The 17,781-nt window shown below is 34.0% G+C and overlaps 3 long non-coding RNA genes across 3 annotated transcripts in view; 1 reads left to right on the top strand and 2 right to left on the bottom strand.

Moving 5' to 3' along the window:
• Positions 1 to 4,170, bottom strand: part of LOC116661949 — a 17,249-nt gene extending 13,079 nt beyond the window's left edge. The window contains exon 1 of the long non-coding RNA XR_004317909.1: positions 4,077 to 4,170. This is a non-coding gene — a long non-coding RNA (uncharacterized LOC116661949). The remainder of the gene's footprint in view (positions 1 to 4,076) is intronic.
• Positions 1 to 17,781, top strand: part of LOC116661947 — a 368,086-nt gene that overhangs the window by 197,697 nt on the left and 152,608 nt on the right. The gene's annotated exons all lie outside the window — the stretch shown is intronic.
• LOC116661950 overlaps positions 1 to 17,781 on the bottom strand; it is a 246,904-nt gene that overhangs the window by 197,694 nt on the left and 31,429 nt on the right. The gene's annotated exons all lie outside the window — the stretch shown is intronic.

Raw genomic sequence — 17,781 nt, forward strand, 5'->3', positions numbered from 1 at the left:
ATGCTCAATAATCACTAATTATCAGAGAAATGCAAATCAAAACTACAATGAGGTATCACCTCACACACATTCAGAATGGCCATCATTCAAAAATCCACAAATGACAAATGCTGGAAGAGGGCTGTGGAGAAAGGGGAACCCTCCTACGCTGCTGGTGGGAATGCAGTTTGGTGCAGCCACTATGGAAAACAGTGTGGAGATTCCTCAAAAGACTAGGAATAGACTTACCATATGACCCAGGAATCCCACTCCTGGGCTTGTATCCAGAGGGAAATCTACTTCAGGATGACACCCTGCACCCCAATGTTCATAGCAGCACTATTTAGAATAGCCAAAACATGGAAACAGCCTAAATGTCCATCAACAGGTGACTGGATAAAGAAGAAGTGGTATATTTATACAATGGAATACTACTCAGCCATAAAACCCGACAACATAATGCCATTTGCAGCAACATGGATGCTCATGGAGAATGTCATTCTAAGTGAAGTAAGCCAGAAAGAGAAAGAAAAATACCATATGAGCTCACTCATATGTGGAATCTAAAAAACAAAAACAAAAACAAACAAACAAACAAAAACAAAGCGTAAAGAAAGGACAGAAATAGACTCACAGACAGAGAATACAGACTTGTGGTTACCAGGGTGGTGGAGGGTGGGAAGGGATAGACTGGGATTTCAAAATTGTAGAATAGACTACACTGTATAGCACAGGGAAATATACACAAAATGTTATGATAACTCACAGAGAAAAAAATGTGACAATGAATGTGTATATGTCCATGAATAAGTGAAAAATTGTGCTGAACACTGGAATTTGACACAACATTGTAAAATGATTATTAATCAATAAAAAATGTTAAAAAAAAAATACCCCCCCCAAAAAATAACAGGAAGAAAAATGGGGAAAATACAAACACATAGAGACTAAAGAACATGCTACTAAAAAACCAATGGGTTAATGAAGAAATCAAAGAGGAAATCAGAAAATATCTTGAGACAAATGAAAATGAACACACAAAACTACAAAATCTATGTGACACAGCAAAAGAAGCTCAAAGAAGGAATTTTATAGTGTACAGGCCTACATCAAGAAAAAGAAAAACCTCAAATAAAGAACCTAACCTAACGACTAAAGGAATTAGAAAAAGAAGAACAAAAAAGACTCAAAGTTAGCAGAAGGGAGGTGATATTAAAGAGTAGACAGGAAATAAATAAAATAAAGACCAAAAACAATAAAAAAAAAATCAGTGACACCAAGGGCCAGTTTTTAAATCGATGAACAATATTGATAAGCCTTTAGCCAGCCTAAAAAAACAGAGGACACAAAAAAAAAGATGAAATGAAAGAGGACAAGTTACAACTGATATCACAGATACAAAAAAAAAATCATAAAAGAATACTATGAACAGTTATATGCCAACAAATTGGACAATCTAGAAGAAATGAATAAGTTTTGGAAACATACAATCTTCCAAGCCTGAATCAGGAAGAAATATACAATCTGAACAGACCTATTGGTAGTAGTGAAACTGAATTAGTAATTTTAAAAACTCCCAGCAAACAAAATTCCAGAACTGGATGGTTTCATAGGAGAAATCCACAAAACATATAAAAAAGAACTAATACCTATCCTTCTCAAACTATTATAAAAACTTAAAGGGGAGGAAACAATCCCAAATTCATTCTATTAGGCTACTAATAGCCTGATACTAAAACCAAAGGCATGACAAAAACAGAAAATTATAAGCCAATATATCTGTTGAAAAAAGATGCAAAAATCCTAAACAAAATATTAGCAAAACAAATTAGCATTATAAAAAATGACCATACACCATGATCAAGTGGGATTTATTCCAGGGATGTAAGAGTGGTTCAATATGTGAAAATTAATCAATGTGATACACCACATTAAATTAACAAAAGTAAGTGTATAAATTTCAAGGTCATCTCAATAGACACAGAAAAAGCATTTGACAAAATTCAGCAACCATTCATGATAAAAACTCATTGAATGTGGTAAAGAAGGAACATATCTTAAGATAATAAAGCCCATTTATGACAAACCCATAGCTAACATCAAACTCAACAGAGAAGAGCTTTCTTCTGAAATAAGGAACAAGACTAGGATGCCCACCTAGCCATTCATATTCAATATAGTATTGGAAGTCCTAGCCACAGCAATCAGACAAGGAAAAGAAATAAAAGGCAACCATATTGGAAGGGAAGAAGTGAAACTGTCACTATTTGCAGAGGACATGATACTATATATAGAAAACCCTTAAGTCTCCACCAAAAAGCTATTGGAACTAATGAATGACTTCGGTAAATTTGCCAGATACAAGATTAATATACAGAAATCTGTTGCCTTTCTATATACAAATAATGAACTATCAAAAAGAGAAAGCAAGAAAATAATCCAACTTAGAATGACATCAAGAAAACAAAAATACCTTGGAATAAATTTAACTGAGGAGGTGAAAGATCTATTTACTCTGAAAACTATAAAACATTAATATGGGAAATTGAAGATGATACAAAGAAATGGAAAGATATCCTGTGTTCATGGATTAAAAGAATACTGTTAAAATTTCCACATAACCCAAAGGATTCTACAGATTTAATCCAATCCCTATCAAAATTCCCATGGGGTTTTTCACAGAAGTAGAATCCTAAAATTTATACGGAACTGTAAAAGATCTTTAATTGCAAAAGCAATGTTGAGGAGAAAGAAAAAAGCTGGATGTATCATGCACCCTGACTTCAGAGTATACTACAAAGCTATGATATTCAAAATAGCATGGTACTTGCACAAAAACAGACACATAGATCAATGGAATGGATCAATAGAGAGCACAAAAACAAACCCACTCACTTATGGTCAATTAATTTATGACAAAAGGCAAAAATATAAAATGGAGGAAAATATCTGACAATTGATGCTGGGAAAAGTGGACAGCTACATGTTAAAGAATGGAATTAGAACACTTTTTCATACCATATACAAAAATAAATGCAAAAGTGGTTAAAGACCTAAATGCAAGACCAGAAACCTTAACACTCCTATAAGAAAACGTAAGGAGAACATCCTTTGACATAAATCATAGCAATATTTTTTTGGACCTGTCTCCTAAGGCAAAAGAAACAAAATAAAAATAAACAAATGGGACTCAATTAAACTTAGAAGATTTTGCATAGAAAAAGAAACCACTGATAAAATGAAAAGACAACCTACAGAATGGGAGAAAATATTTACCAATGATATGACTGATAAGGGGTTAATATCTAAAATATATAGGCAGAACATACAACTCAGTATAAATAAAACAAACAACTGGATTAAAAAATGGGTAGAAGATCTGAATAGACATTTTTCCAAAGATATATAGATAACCAACAGACATGTGACAAGATTCTCAACACCAATAATTGCCAGAGAAATGCAAATCAAAACCACAATGAGATGTCACCCCACACCTGTTAGAATGTCTGTTATTAAAGTCTACAAATAACAAATGTTGGTGAGGATGCAAAGAAAAGGGGACCCTGGTACACTGTTGATTATAATGTAAATTGGTGCAGCCACTATAAAAAAAAAAACTATGAAAGTTCCTCAAAAAACTAAAAATAGACTACCAAATGATCCAGCAATTTGAGTCCTCAGTGTATAACCAAAGAAAACAGAAACACTATTTCAAATAGATACATCACCCCATGTTCCTAACAGCATTATTTGGAATAGCCAAGATATAGAGGTAATGTAAATGTCCATCAACAGATGAATGGATAAAGAAAATGTAGTATATATACAGAGGAATATGACTCAGCCCTAAAAAAAAGGCTTAAAATTTGCCATTTACAACAACATGGATGTAGCTGGAGGGTATTACACTTAGTGAAGTAAGTCAGACAGAGAAAGACAAATACTCTGTATTATCACTTATATGTGAAATCTAAAGAAAAATAAATATAAAAAACAGAAATAGACTCACAGATATAAAAATCAAACTAGTGGTTACCAGTGGGAAGGGGGAAGGGACAGGGGCAATATAGAGGTAAGGTATTAAGAGGTAGAACTGTATAAAATAATCTACAAGTGTATATTGTACAACACAGGGAATATAGCCAATGTTTTATAATAATTTTAAATGGAGAATAATCTATAAAAATATTGAATCACTGTGTTGTACACCTGAAACTAATATTGTACATCAAGTATACTTCAATTAAAGAAGTAAAATAAAATTTTGCAGAATCCTAGGTGTAGATCTCTACCTAACATCACCAGATTGCACATCAACCAAATTCCTAAGATTTACCATCTGATCCTATGGCTTGCATTCTGGCAAAATAAGCCTTATAGTCTGAGACTGAGGCCTACTTCAAATTCATATATAAAACCTTAGAAAGTTTCTTCATCCAGTCTTCTACTACCATACTTCCTTAATATCTCAAACTCCCTTAGAAATCATCAAATTGATTTTATCTTTGGGTTCCTACCTATCTTAAACCATGTCATAAGGCTGTACTAGCTGTATTCCATACTCTTACAAAGATGTAACATTTCACTTTATGATCCTACTTCTACTCTAACCAATTACCACTCTATTTATCAATGCAATCTTCAATCTCCTCAATATACCAAGTCACAGGTTTCTGATGCAATATTAAGTCTGTTCTCAAGTATTTCTAGGGTCTCTTCAAGGTCCTTTAGAATGGTGTTGAACTCTCCCTCACCCATCATTTTTAGACTGTCTTCTAGGCAAAGAATTACATTCTGATGTTAATTCTGTGAACATTGTGATTGTCCACATACCTGACATTCATGATTAGCTTAAAGTAACATACTCCACCCATAATATCCCCACTCATTGCACCTATGATTGAATCCCCTGGCATCTCCCTGCATCCTTGGCACCTCTGATGCCAAGGTGGAAGACACTTAAAGCACCCTTTCACTACTGAGGAAGACTTCCAAGTAGGCCTCTGATATCTTATTGTTCAGTACAAAGTGTACTGATGAGGACCTTGTGCTTAAAGGAGAACATTCCAGGGAGAAACTTTCTTCATTAAGCATTTATTCTACCTACCAATTGCCAGAAACTAATAGAAACTACTCAAAGTCATGTAAGTTATCAACTCTATAGCATTTGATCTTAGGTATTTTTATAAATGCCCATCTACCCCACCTTTTACCAGTTTTTCAGATCTAGCCCATGCGATCCTTTCTTCACGCAGTATCTTAGCAGATTTTCCTGAACATCTAGTCTAGGGAAGCTCAAATAATAGTCTAGGGGTTCCTGGATTCACAACATTATAAACAGAATCACTGAGAAGAGTATGGTCCCTTGAGGAAGATTTTTATTTTCCAAAAAGCATCCAACTAGATAAAAAGCCCTCCATTAAATAAACTTAGGCAGATCACCCCTAAACCTCTCAGGAGAGGTGGCTCAAGGGAAACAGGGCATCATATACACTTTCTACTAGAATTTTCTAGTAATTCCACCACCTATTACCACAGAGATGTGGTATAAATATGGTTGGTTACTCATCATTATCAGAATTCTCCTTTGATCATTGCTTATTATATTTGAATCTGGAAAACCAAACTTATTACACAGCTATTAGTCTCACCCTGAACCAATAGATGTCACTCAAGTTTGTTCACACTTGGGATTACCAATGTGCTGAGCCATCAGATGCAGATGGTTAAGGTAATCTTTTCTTCAGTTTGTGGCATATTATCATCATTGGTCCATGCAAGACCTCTCTCATTTTATTCACTTCTTCCCATTCTCTTTCCCCTATACACTTAGGCAACAATTCTAATGTGATAAATATGTATGTTTTTCATACCTCTGCTTTATTAATACTGAGATTCAGCCATACCCACCAGGGGTTAGCACCAGTCCTGGGATGACCTTGACCAGGCCACTTGCTGGGTAGGGACAGAGTCCCACCCAACAGTAGGCCAGCTGCTGTAGAAACCTCTGATCTCTAAGCCATCCTGGGACCTGACCCCAACTACCATAGGCCCAGGTCCCAGCCATACCACCAGTGGGCCAGCATGAGCACTGGGATCCTAGGTGTCCCTCAGCAAGGTGTAAGACACAGCCTTTCCCACAGGTGGGCTGACAATAGTACAGGGACATGAGCCCCAGGACCCACTGGACCATAGTCCCACCTACCAGTGGGGGACCACCAGCCCTGGGACCACTCAGACCCTACAGCCAGCTGTCAGGGATCAGCCCACAGACCGGCAGGCTAGTACCAGTGCCAGGATTCCCTGGGCTCTGAACCCACCTTCCAATGGAGGACACCAGTCCCAGGACCACTGTGACCCAACAGCCAGGCATGTCAAGACCCAGCACAATCACCAGCAGGCTGGAACCATCAAATAATGCCCTGGGCCCTGGCCCCATTCAATAACAGATTGACACCAGCTCCAGGATATCTTGGGTCCCACATCCAGCTAACCCTGTGGCTGACCATACCCACAGTCAAGCCAATGCAAGCTCCAGGTAGTAGATCAATCACTTATAAAGCTAGTAGGAAGGTTAAAAGAAAAAATTACTAAAATAATCAATATCTAAAATAAATGTTCAAGGGATACACAACACAAAACAAAAGGGTGTAAAATATGATGTAAAAAAACAGTAAATGTGGGGGGCAGAGTAAAAATGCAGATTTATTAAAATGTACTTGAACTTAAGACACCAACAACTGAAAATGATCATATATATGATATATGAGGAGCTATGTGAAAACCTCATGGTAAACATAAACCAAAAATCTCTAATAGATTATAAATATTTACTCAAAAAGAAAAAAGAATCTAAATATAACAGTAAATATAGTAATCAACTCACAAGGGAAGAGCAAAAAAGAAGGAACAAAAAAGAACTACAAAAACAACTTCAAAACAATTAACAAAATGGCATTTAGTATGTACCTGTCAATGGACTAAATACTCCAATCAAAACACATAGAGTGACTAAATATATACAAAACAAGATTTATATAGATATAGATATAGATATATAGATATATAGATATAGATATAGACTGCCTACAAGAAACTCACTTCTGATCTAAAGATACACAGAGACTGAAAGTGACAGGATGAAAAGATATTCTGTGCAAAAGGAAACAAAAAGGAAGCCGAGGTAGCAACACTTATTTCAGACAAGGTAGACTTTAAAACAAAGACAGTAACAAGAGACAAAGAAGAGCATTACACAAATAAGCACTGCAATTACAGCTATTAGAATAAAATCTCAACTATTTCAAAAAAAAGGACATTACATAATAATCAAGGAATCAAGCCAAAGAGAAGATACAATTGTAAATATATATGCATCCAACATAGGAGCAGCTAAAAACATAAAGTATTAACAGACGTAAAGGGAGCAATTCACAGTAACAAAATAATAGCAAGGGGCCTTAACACCCTACTTACATCAATAAACTGTTCAGACAGAAAAATCAATAAGGATACACTGCCCTTAAATGGAATGTTAGATTAAATGGACTTAATAGATATATAAAGAGAGCATTCCATTCAAAAGCAGAATACACATTCTTTTCAAGGGCACATGGAACTTTCTCCAGGATAGATAACATGCTAGGCCACAAAATAAGATTAAAATACTATCAAGTATCTTTTCTGACCAAAACACTGTGAAACAAGAAATCAACTACCAGAAAAATACTGTAAAAAACACAAACCATGGAGGTTAAAACATATGGTTCTAAACTGATAGGTTACAGAAGAAATCAAGGAGAAATTTATTTTTAAAAAATTGGAGACACTTAGAAGTAAGCCAGAAAGAGAAAGAAAAATACCATATGAGATCGCTCATATGTGGAATCTAAAAAAACAAACAAACAAACAAACAAAAACAAAGCGTAAATACAGGACAGAAATAGACTCACAGACAGAGAATACAGACTTGTGGTTACCGGGGGGTGGAGGGTGGGAAGGGATAGCCTGGGATTTCAAAATTGTAGAATAGATAAACAAGATTACACAGTATAGCACAGGGAAATATACACAAAATGTTATAACTCACAGAGAAAAAAATATGACGAGTGTGTATATGTCCATGAATGACTGAAAAATTGTGCTGAACACTGGAATTTGACACATTGTAAAATGATTATAAATCGATAAAAAATGTTAAAAAAAATTGGAGACAAATAAAAATCCAAAACCTATGGAATGCAGAATGAACCAGTCTAAGAGGAAAGTTTATAGCAATACAACTATATCTCAGGAAATAAGAAAAACTTCAAATAAACAACTTAAACTTATACCAAAAGGAACTAGAAACAGAGGAACAAAAATCTTCAAAGATAGTAGAAGGCAAGAAATGATAAAGATCAGAGAAGAAGTAAGAGAAATCAAGACAAAAAAAAGAAAGAAAAGATCAGTGGAAAACTCTCACCAAAGTGGTCATAGAAGGAATATATCTCAACATAAGAAAAGCTATTTATGACAAACCTAAGCCAGCATAGTAGTGAATGGTGAAAAACTGAAAACTCACACTACAATCTGGGACAAAACAAGGATGCCCACTATCACCACTCCTATTCAACATAGCCTTGGAAGCCTTAGCTATAGCAATCGGGCAAGAAAAAGAAATTAAAGGGATCCAAATTGTAAGTGAAGAGATAAAATTGTCCCTATATGCAGATGACATAATACTATATATAGGAAACCCAAAAAAGTCCACACAAAAACTACTAGAACTAATCAAAGAATTCAACGAGATAGCAGGATACAAGATTAATGTACAAAAATCAGTTGAATTTCTTTACACTAATGATGAATCAACAGAAAAAGAAAATAAAGAAACAATCCTTTTAAAATAGCACGCAAAGTAATAAAATACCTAGGAATAAATCTAACCAAGGAGTTGAAAGACTTATACACAGAGAACTGCAAAACATTGATTAAGGAAATTAAAGAAGACTTAAAAAAAAACTGGAAAGATACCCCATGCTCCTGGATTTGAAGAATCAATATTGTTAAAATGGTCACACTGTCCAAGGCAATCTACTGATTTAATACAATCCCTATAAAATTACACAGGACATATTTCACAGAACTAGAACAAATCACAATAAAATTTATATGGAATCATAAAAGACCCAGAATTGCAAAAGCATTGCTGAAGAAAAAGAATGAGGCTGGAGGAATAACTCTCCCAGACTTCAGACAATACTACAGAGCTACAGTAATCAAAATAGCATGGTATTGGTACAAAAACAGACATATGGACCAATGGAAGAGAATAGAGAGCCCAGACATGAACCCACAAATTTTTTGGTCAACTAATCTTCAACAAAGGAGTCAAGAATATACAATGGAATAAAGATAGTCTCTTCAGCAAATGGTGTTGGGAAAACTGGGCAGCAGCATGTAAAGCAATGGAGCTAGAACACTCCCTTACACCATACACAAAAATCAACTCAAAATGGATCAAAGACTTAAACATAAGACAAGATACAATAAACCTAGAAGAAAATATAGGAAAAACATTATCTCACATACATCTTAAAAATGTTCTCCTAGGGCATTTTACACAAGCAATAGAAATAAAAGAAAGGATAAACAAATGGGACCTAATGAAACTTACAAGCTTCTGCACAACAAAGGAAACCATAAGCAAAACAAAATGACAACCTACAGATTGGGAGAAAATACTTACAAAAGATGAAACTGACAAAGGCTTAATCTCCAGAAGATATAAACAGCTCATACGACTTAATAGGGGAAAAAAAACCCAATCCAAAAATGGGCAGAAGACCTAAACAAGCAATTCACCAATGAAGACATATGAATAACCAATAGGCACATGAACAAATGCTCAATATCACTAATTATCAGAGAAATGCAAATCAAAACTACAGTGAGGTATCACCTCACACCAGTCAGAATGGCCATCATTCAACAGTTCACAAATGATACATGCTGGAGAGGCTGTGGAAAAAAGGGAACCCTCCTACACTGTTGGTGGGAATGCAGTTTGGTTCAGCCACTTTGGAAACCAGTATGGAGATTCCTCAAAAGACTAGGAATAGACTTACCATATGACCCAGGAATCCTGCTCCTGGGCATATATCCAGAAGGAACCCTACTTCAAAAAGACACCTACACCCCAATGTTCAAAGCAGCTCTATTTAAAATAGCCAAGAAATGGAAAAAAACTAAATGTCCACTGACAGAGGACTGGATAAAGAAGTTGTGGTATATTTATTCAATGGAATATTATTCAGCCATAAAAATGTCAACATAATGCCATTTGCAGCAGCATGGATGTCCCTGGGGAATGTCATTCTAGTGAAATTAGCCAGAGAGAGAGAAAAAAATACCATATGATATCACTCACATGTGGAATCAAAAAAAAAAAAAAAAGAAGAAGACGAATTTAAATATAAAACAGAAACAGACTCACATACGTAGAATACAAACTTGTGGTTGCCAAAGGGGAGGAGGTGGGTAGGGACAGACTGGGAGTTCAAGATTTATAGATGGTGACAGGTATACATGGAATGGATGGACAGGTTTATACTGTGTAGCACAGGGAAATATATTCAATGCCTTTTGGTAGCTCATGGTGAAAAAGAATATGAAAACGAATATGTGTACATCCATATATGACTGAAAAATTGTGCTGCACCGGGAATTGACACAGCATTGTAGACTGACTATCACTCAATTAAAAATAAATTAAATAAAGTAAAATACTGCTCAACAAAAATAAATAAGTAAATAATTTTTAAAAAATTTCTAAATGGTATAGAGTGGAAACTCTCGTATTTCTTCCTGTTCCTCTTGAACTAGGGTCCTTTCTCCACAGGCAAACTGGCCGATTCCTTTATGTAGCCTTTCAGAGATATTTTATGCCTACACCTGGATTCAGTGAGAGTTTCTTTTTACACTATTTTTAATTGAAGTCTATTTAGTTTGCAGCGTTGTGTTAGTTCCAAGTGTGCAGCTGTTATATATGCATATATGTATATACATTATTTTTCAGATTCTTTTCCATTATAGTTTATTGTGGGATGTTGAGTGTAGTTTCCTGTGCTGTGCAGTAGTTCCTTGTTCATCTATTTTATATATAGTAGTGTGTATATTTTAATCCCAGACTCCTAGAGAGTTTCATTCCACTGCCTGCCTTTGAGTCATGAATATTGCTCCTAAAAAACTTAGAAAATCCAAAGAAAAACATTTCTACAGAAAATATTCATTACTGCCTGCTTCATTACTGAGTCATGGAAAACCAGAAATATTATGAATTCCCCAAATAGGAAGAATGGGTAAGTTATGTTATACTCACTAGATATACATCCAGTAATTATTATGAAGATTTATGTAATAACATGGGAAAATGTCCATCACAAAATAGGAACCAACATAATAATGGAAACAAACCCCTACTTTGAAATTTTAAAAAACAATGAGATATAATTTTTCAGCTGTCAAACTAGAATGAATGATAATTTATCAATTCTGAAGAGCATGTTGTGTAAAGTGTAGTTGTATTTCTTTTGTAACAGAGTAAATCTATTCATTTTAAGAAAGTTAATTAAAACATTGACATCCTTTGGGGGAAAAAAAGATTAGTGAAACTAAGAGCTGGTTCATTGAAAAGATAAAATTGATAAACCTTTAGCCAGACTCAACTAGAAAAAAAGTGAAAGGGCCCAAAACAATAAAATCAGAAAAGAATAAGAAGTTACAGCCAACACCAAAGAAAAGGATCATAAGAAATTACTAAAAACAATTATACACCAATAAAATGAACAGCCTAGAAGAAATGGACAATTTCTTTGATGTGTACAACCAATGACTGAATAGATATGTTCAATTCAGACTAAATCAGGAAGTAATAGAAAATATGAATAAAACAATTACCAGTAATAAAATTGAATCAGTAATAATAAAAAAAAAAAACCTCCCAACAAACAAAAGTCTAGGATCCAACTGCTTCACAGGTGAATTCTATCAAACATTTAGAAAAGTGTTAAGACCTATCCTTCTCAATATATTCTAAAAATCACAGAAGGAATACTTCTAAACATATTCCATGAAGCCAGTATCACTCAGATATTAAAACCAAAGATATCACATAAAAATAAAATTACAGCTCAAAATCACTCATAAACATAGACACAAAAATCCTCCAGAAAATATTTGCAAATTGAGTCCAAAAATATAATAAAAGGATCATATACTATGATCAATTGGCACTTACCCCAGGGATGCAAGAATGGTTCAATATCCATAAATCAATCAATGTGAATATCAGAAAGGAGAATTAATACAATGATTTCTTTTAAATTTTTATCAAAAAGAATACATTACATAGGAATAAATATAATTAAGGGTGTAAAATGCCTGTACTCAGAAAACTATAAGACATCAACGAGTGAAACTGAAGATAAAGCAAACAGATGGAAAGATATACAGTGCTCATGGATTGGAAGAACTGATATTTTTTAAATGACCATACCACCCTAGGCAATCTACAGATTCAATGCAATTCCTATAAAAATACCAATGCCATTCACAGAACTAGAACAAATAATTCTAAAATTTGTATGGAAACACAAAAGACTCTGAGTGATCAAACAATCCTAAGAAATGAAAACAAAGCTGGAAGTATCATGATCCCTGATTTCAAACTATAGTACAAAGCTACAGTAATCAAAACAGTATGGCACTGGCACAAAAACAGACACGTAGATCAATGGAACAGAACAGAGAGCCTAGAAATGAACCCACACACGTATGGGCAATTAACCTCTAACAAAGGAGGCAAGAGTATAGAACAGGAAAAAGACAACTTCAGTAAATAGTGTTGGGAAAATTGGACAGCTACAAGCAAAAGAATCAAACTGCACTACTTCTTCAATAAATAGTGTTGGAAAGCTGAAAGGCTACAAAAGCAACAAACTGGACTACTTTATCACAACAAATATGCAAAAGAAACAATCTGGACTACTTTCTCACAGCAAATACAAAAATAAACTTAAAATGGATTAAAGACTTAAATGTAAGAAATGAAACCATAAAAACTCTAGAAGAAAACATAGGCAATATGCTCCTATCAATATATATTTTTTGGATCTGTCTCCTGAGGCATGGGAAACAAAAGCAAAAATAAATAGTAGAACTCTGTCGAACTAAGACGGTTTTGCACAACGAAGGAACTATCAAGAAAATGAAAAGGCCACCTACTGAATGGGAGAAGATATTTTCAAATAGTGTATCTGGTAAGGAGTTAATACCCAAAATAGACAAAAAGCTCAACTCATACAACTCAACTAAAAAATAAACAAAATCAAAAACAATCTGACTGAAAAATGAGCAGAAGACCTGAATAGAATTTTTTCCAAAGAAGACATACATATGGCCAATAGACACATGAAAATATGTTCAACATAATTAATCATCAGGGAGATGCAAATCAAAACCACAATGAGATATCACCTCACACCAGAATGGCTATTATCAAAAAGGGAACAAATGTCAAGTGTTGATGTTGATGTGGAGAAAAGGAAATACTTTTGCACTACTGGTGGGAATGTAAATTGGTGCATGCACTATGGAAAATTGTATGGAGAGTCCCCCCAAAATTAATAATAGAACTACCGTTTGATCCAACAATTGTGATGAGAACTCTAGTATCTACTCTCTTAACAACTATCATATATATCACACAACAGTGTTAATTATAGTAATCATGTTATATGTTACATCTCCAGTTCTTATTTATCATATAATAGAAAGTTATACTTTTTGCTACCTTCATCCAATCCCCCACTCCCCTGCTTCAAGCTTTCCCTCTGGTAACCATAAATTTGATCTGCTATTCTATGAGTTTCTTTTAGGTTCCACATATAAGTGAGATTGTACAGTATTTCTCTTTCTCTATCTGATTTAGCTATAACAATTAGGTTGTTTCTGTCTTGGCTACTATAAATAATGCAGCTATGAACATAGGGATGCAGCTATCTCTTTAGCATAGTGCTTTTGTTTATTTCAGATGTATTACCAGAAGTGGAATTACTGAATCACATAGTAGTTCTATTTTTGACTTTTTGAAGAACTTGTATACTGTTTTACGTAGTGGCTGTACCAGTTTACAGTCCCACCAACATGTCACAGGGTTCACTTTAATCCACATCATCACTAGCTTTTTTTATTTCTTAATTTTTTATGCTAGACATTCTAAAAGGCATGAAGATTTTAAAATTTAATAAACAGAAATCTCAGTGGAATAGAGTCAGGAGACCAGAAGAGGAAATTTTCATACGCTGTGATAATAGCAGAGCCAAACAGGAAGAGGATTCCTCTTCTTTCCTGGAAACAACTCAGCCATTGAAAAAGCCATGGACTCTGTTTACTATAGCCACCCAACTTTCTTTTCCCCTCTATAAAAGAATACTTCTTCCCTTGGTGTTCAGAGGACTTGCACATGGTTCACCATGGTTGCAGACTCTGAACTGCAATGCTCTGCTGATCCCAAATAAACTCATCTTTGCTGAAGAAATATCTGTAAATCTATGAGTTTTAGGTCAACAATGAGATATCTAATTGTGGTTCTCATTTGCATTTCCCTGATGATTAATGGTGTCAAGCATCTTTTCATGTACCTGTTTGACATTCTTCTTTGGAAAAATGTTTATTACAGTCCTTTGTCCATTTTTAAATCAGATGACAGTTGACTCGCTGTATACTTAGGTTCCACATTTGCAGATTCAACCAACTATAGATATTTGGAAAAAAATTTTTCAGAAAATTCCAAAAAGTAAAACTTTAATTTGTCACATGCTAGTAACTATATACTTAGCATTTACATATTTCAACAGTTTACATAGCATTTACTTTGTATTAGGTATTATAAATAATGTAGAGATAATTTAAAGTATATGGGAAGATGTAAGTTATATGCAAATATTACACCATTTAATTTAAAGAACTCTAGTATTCATGGATTTTGATATTCATGGGGGGTCTGGGATCAAATACCCCATGGATATCAGCAGAAAAAAACTGTATGTGTTTTTTTCCAATTGAGTTGTATGATTTCCATGCATAGTTTGGATATTAACCCTTTATTAGATATAACATTTGAAAATATATTTTTACATTTCATAGGTTGTCTTTTCATTATTTTGATGATGTCTCTTTTGCTGTGCAGAAGCTTTCCAGTTTGATGCCATCCCATTAACATTTTTTTTCTGCTTGTGCTTTAGGTGTCATATCTTTAAAAAAAATCATTGCTAAGACCCATGTCAAGGAGATTTTTCTTGTGTTTTCATCTATGAGTTTTATGTTTTCAGGTCTTATTTTTAAGTATTTAATGCATTCCAAGTTAATTTTTCTGAGCAGCATAAGAGAGACGTCTAGTTTCACTCTTTTACACGTGAATATCCAATTTTCCTGGAACCATATATTGAAGAGATTGTCTTTTCCCCACTGGGTGTTCTTGGTTCCTTGGTTACTTGTCAAATATTAGTTGACCATATATGCTTGTTTCTTTCTAGGATCTTGATTCTGTTCCATTGGTCTATTTGTCTGTTTTTATTCCAGTACCATACTGTTTTGATAGCTATGGCTTTATAATATAGCTTGAAATCAGGAAGTGTGATGCTTTCTGCTTTGTTATTCTTTCTCAGGATTGCTTTGGTTATATGGGATCTTTATGGTTTCATATAAATTTTAGGATTTTTTTCTTTAAAAATGTTTTAAATTGCCATTGCAATCTTGATAGGATCCCTTTGAATTTATAGGTGGCTTTGGTAGTATTCACATTTTAACAATGTTAATTCTTGTGGTCAAAGAACATGGGATACCTTTCCTTTTATTTGTGTCTTCTTTGATTTTTCATCAATGTCTCATAGTTTTCAGAGTAGAGTTCTTTCATTTCTTCAGTTACATTTATTTCTAAGCATTTTATTGTTTTTAATACTATTGTAAGTTGGATTTTCTTTCTTTCCTTTTCAGATGATTTGTTGTTCATGTATAGAAACATTACTGATTTTTGTATGTTAATTTTGTATCCTGCAACTTTCCTGAATCTGTTTATTAGATCTAACAGTTTTTGGTGGGGTTTCTATATATAATGTGTGCGTGTGTGCGTGTGTGTGTGTGTGTGTATGATTTTCTATATATATAAATAGTATCATCTACAAATAGAGACAACTTAATTTCTTCCTTTCCAATTCTAATACCTTTTATTTCACTTTCTTACCTTATTGGTCTAGTTAGTACTTCCAGTACTGTGTTGGATAAGCGTGATGTGAGTGGGCACTCTTATCTTGTTCCTGATCTTAGAGGAAAAGATTTCAACACTTTACCATTGAGTATAATGTTATACAGTCTGTGGGTCTCCCATATATGGCCTTTATTTGTTGAGGTACATTCCTTCTATACTTAATTTGTTAAGAGTTTTTATTATGAATGGATGTTGAATATTGTCAAAAAATTTTCTGCACCTTTTGAGATGATCATATGACTTTTTTCTTTTATTCTATTAATGTTATGTATCATGTTGATTTTTTGCATATTTTGAAACATACTTGCATCCCAGGGTAAATCCCACTTGATCGTAGTAAATGATTCTTTTAATGTGGTGCTGAATTTTTTTGCTAGTATTTCATTGAGAATTTCTGGATCTGTATTCATCCAGGATATTGGCATTTAGTTTTCTTCTCTTGTCCTTTTCTGGTGTTGGTATCAGGGTAACGCTGGTCTCATAAGATAAGTTTCAGAGGGTTCCCGCCACTTCAATTATTTTTGGAAGTTATTTTAGAAGAGAAGTATTGGTGATAGTTCTACTATATATATTGAAGTATAGTCAGTTTACAATGTTTTGTCAATTTCTGGTGTACAGCACAATACTTCAGTCATATAGGAACATACATATATTTGTTTTCACTTTCTTTTCCACCATAAGTTACTACAAGATAGTGAATATAGTTCCCTGTGCTATACAGTATAATCTTGTTGTTTATCAATTAAATATATATAGTAGTTAGTATCTGCAAATCTCAAACTCCCAATTTATCCCTTACCATCCCCTTCCCGCCCTGATAATCATGTTTGTTTTCTATGTCTTTGATTCTGTTTCTGTTTTGTAAATAGGTTCATTTGTCTTTTTTTTTTTTTTTTTTTTTTTTAGATTCCACATATGAGTGACATCATATGGTATTTTTCTTTCTCTTTCTGGCTTACTTCACCTAGAATGACATTCTCCAGGTCCATCCATGTTTCTGCAAATGGCATTATTTTATTCTTTTTTATGGATGAATAGTATTCCATTCTATAAATATACCACAACTTCTTTATTCAGTCATCTGTCAATGGACATTTAGGTTGTTTCCATGTTGTGGCTCTTGTAAATAGTGCTGCTATGAACATTGGGGTGCATGTATCTTTTTGAATTAAGGTTTTCTCTGGATATATGCCCAGGAATGGGATTGCTGGATCATATGGTAAGCCTATTTTTAGTCTTTTGAGGAATCTCCATGCAGTTTACTTCCTGTTATTTATTTCTAGTTTGTTACCATTGTGGACAGAGAAGATACTTGATATGATTTCAATCTCCTTGAATTTGCTAAGTTTTGTTTTGTGGCCTAGCCTGTGGTCTATCCTAGAAAATGTTCCATGTGTACTTGAGATAAATTATATTCTACTGTTATCAGATAGAATATTCCGTATCTGTCTGTTAGGTTCATTTGGTCTATAGTGTTCAAATACAATGGT

Source organism: Camelus ferus, chromosome X, assembly GCF_009834535.1.
Source record: "Camelus ferus isolate YT-003-E chromosome X, BCGSAC_Cfer_1.0, whole genome shotgun sequence".
NCBI classification, from domain to species: domain Eukaryota; kingdom Metazoa; phylum Chordata; class Mammalia; order Artiodactyla; family Camelidae; genus Camelus; species Camelus ferus.